Genomic DNA, 3,727 nt, shown 5'->3' on the forward strand with positions numbered 1-3,727 from the left:
TGTGTGTGTCTTTTAAATTATAAAAAAATATGAATATTTGTTTCTCAAAAGATTTAATTTTTAATATATAAATTTAATTTATCTTTAATTTTATTTTATTAAAATTTATATTTTTTCACGATTCCACAATAAAGTTTTTGCAAAAATCGTAAAAGAAATAAAAAAATCTCAAAAAGATAAATTTTATTTCGTAAAAACAAATATATGAGAAGCTCATCTCTTATTATTCAACAGAAATTTTTTAAAAATAATTTAATTTAATGTGTGATGGATAATTTGATATCTTTCTTCAAAATATTAGAAATACAATTGAAAAATCAATTCAAAATCTGTAATTATCGACTAATACATAATGAATATCATCTGTACTTTTTAAAAAAAGAAGAGAATAAAAAATTCTTACACAATAATTAATTTTCTTATCTCGTAATTATATTTCGTAATATTATTTTTATTATACGCATATTAATATCATAAATGAAATAATTTCGTATAAAATTTTACGAAATACTTACATATATTTCTCATATCTAACTGTTATGACTCGTTGCAGTAAAAGTTATCCAATAAATTAAAAGTTATCCATATATTATAACATCATTTATAATTAAATATATTTTATGCACAAAAATTTCTCTTCTCTCGCTATGTTCCTGAGGAGTCTGATAAAAAGTATACTCGATAAGCACATCTCGCTCTATTCTATGGAAAAAAGGCGGCGCTACAAAAGCTTTCACCTTCGTGACTCCGGAGAGTATACAGTATAATATGCATTCTATTCCGCATAATAGAAGTGAATCCAACGAGCGCTGACGAGAGATCCTACTTCTCTCGTTAGCATGCATATTCCTCACGAAATATTCGCGATCCCTGTACGGTCGAATCGAACAGTGCACCGCGCGATCAGTGGAGATCGAAACAATCGTTTCGTGAAACGAACGCGGCAGATCTTCGTGGTAATTCTCACGTTCCTCGACGCTTCGCAAAGACGAGACCATAGGTGAGAATCTGGCAAATAGCACCTCATATATAAGTTGAAAAGTTATACCATTTAGAAATCCAAAACTTTCTCTTTATTAAAAATATTTTTATGTCATCTGAATTTTTAATACTAATACTTTATAGTTAGAAGTGATATTAAAATTATGCTCAATTAAAATTCACTTGAAATTAAGCAACAGATTTGTTCTTATAAAGCAAAATGTAAAATTATTTTAAATTGCTTCTTATCAAACAAAAGCGTAATTGTTTTCAATTGCTTACAAATAAAAAAAGATTTTTCTAGACACACATTTATTTCCCGCGTTTAAGTATTTTTTTATTTGCGTTTAAATCCTTGACATAGTCTCAATTTTCCGCAATCAATAAATTCAACTAATTAAGATTATATGTGTTATTAATTTATTACTAATTCATTAACAAAGCTGCAGAAAAATATGAGATTGGCCATAAATCCAACTTTTGTTATAAATGACCTTCAGGGATATGTATATTTAAAAATAAAAAGACATTCAACAAAAGACATGATTAATATTAATATTAATGTAAGAAAAATATCTGGTTGAAAATATGGACGAACCAAATAATTCTGATCATATCAATCAGAATTCCAATTATATCAACTAGATTTCTTGTAGATTTAACCAGAAAATTCTGTTTCATCCATTTTCAACAGAAATTCCAATTAATCCAACATTTTTCTCTCTTGTGTATTTATTAAGATAGGAATATTCAACTGCCTTATTATTAGCCTTAATCTATATACAGATATAAATCTAGAAGGAAACGGTACTCCGCAACGAAAGGTGTTTCGAGCATCACGACGCGACGAAATACATGTAGCTTTTCAGCACTTTGTAGAGACATACAGGCGAGGCGCGGATTAGCGAACACGCGCGCGTGTGGGACTAGTGATACTGGTGCAACAACTTTCTAGAGTGTCGGCGGGGCCCGAAAAAAGAGCAAGAGCCATGGAGTAGCGGTGCCGGCGAGAGACCGCGAGCTACCTGCCTGCCGCAGGTCTCCTCGAGAATACCCACGGGATTGCGTAACAACCGCGCGCGCGTGATCAACGGCACAGCCCGTGTGTAACAATGTTGGCGGGTTGGGTCGCCCAGAAATCGATTTCATAGGGAATCATTGTGTACCGCCTTTCGGAACGTGTTTACCATGCTCGCGCGCGTCCCGGGTCCGGCGTCGTTTTTTTCAAACAACAAGATTCAATTTGCGTGACGCAACTTCATTTCGCGAATCTTCGTAAAACGCGATTTTTCTAATCGATCGTTCGGCTCTCACGTACGAGCCGCGGAGATCCTCGCCTTTGCCTCGATCGAGGGGATCGGAACGTAATCTGAGGAAATTGTATTGCGGTCTCTGAAGTTATGTAGGAGTATGAAGTTACGTACGAAATTCAACTACATATGGAATTTAATGATTGAGCATTTCAATTTACAGTCAATTTCAAAAGACTGCTATTAATTGATAAAAGTTAGGATTGATAAATTTATTCTATTAAACTATATAATCTTAATCTTCCTTTAAAGTTTGAAATCTAACGAAAGATAAAAAATCGATTAACCATAATTAGTGACAGTTGCTTTTCAGATTCATATCGAGCTAGATCTTTATTATAAAAACGTACAAAGCGTTATATAAAGTATTAAGTAAGTGAGCGATGATAACCATCTCGGATGAATATTTATTTTTATACTATATATAACGTATAAAGCCCGGTTTCACCAATCTAAGATTACTTTAATTCCGATTCAATTGACTCTTTATCTTTTTCTAATTTTAAGAATCATTAATTTATTCTCTTAAAAAAACAGAAAAGATATTATTAAAAATCATTAATTATTAAGAATTTATCTATTCCATTAATTTATTCCTCGAAAAAAAAATAAAAAAAATAATCGCCGATCGCGAATTTATAAATTTTATATTCATCTCGAAATACATTTTCGATAAGCGGTTCTCGCATGGAAGCGCGCATGTAATGTCAGGAGAGGGAATGTTGCGTGAGGATAATGATATAGTTGGTAAACGGGTAAAAGAAACAAGTACAAACACTCACTTGCTGCTATAACACACTTTATCAAAATCCAGCAGAGCACGCCGCTTGAAACAGTTAGTTCCAGTCCTTTTCTTCTCTCGTTCCCTTTTTTTTATTTTCTTTTAATCGCCTCGAAAATACGCTACGAAGAGTCCACGCATTATATCATATACACGCCGCGCGTATCCGCGCCAGAGAGAGAGGTACGTTGTCGTCGTCCGCGAGGAACATTAACGGCTACCTGCGCGATTCTTACTGCGGCGATCCGCTTTGATAATTACAGCGATGCGAACGGTTGCAAACGATATTTCCATGAGATCCAACGTCGAGTAGGAGAGGAGCGGCGGAGGACGACGGGACGGAGAGAAGAGGAGAGAAGTGTTCCTGATCGGAGGATCCCTTTCCGCAAATGCCAATCCGCCCTCTCGCACGCACAGCTGATTATCGATTAATATAGTTGTTGATTCCACGCTTGCGAGGAGCTTCATTGAATTATCCTTCCGATCGAACGAACAAATCGCGTGGGTAGGTTCTCCGTCTCTATCACTTTCCCCCTTCTTTCTCTCTCTCTCTCTCTNTNCTCTCTCTCTACTACTCGTNTATCTCTCTNTNTNTCTCTCTCTNTNTCTCTNTNANTNTNNTNTATATATATNTACTCTATACTACTACTACTAC

The sequence above is a fragment of the Atta cephalotes genome (genome assembly GCF_000143395.1).
Source record: "Atta cephalotes unplaced genomic scaffold scaffold00017, whole genome shotgun sequence".
Lineage (NCBI taxonomy): Eukaryota > Metazoa > Arthropoda > Insecta > Hymenoptera > Formicidae > Atta > Atta cephalotes.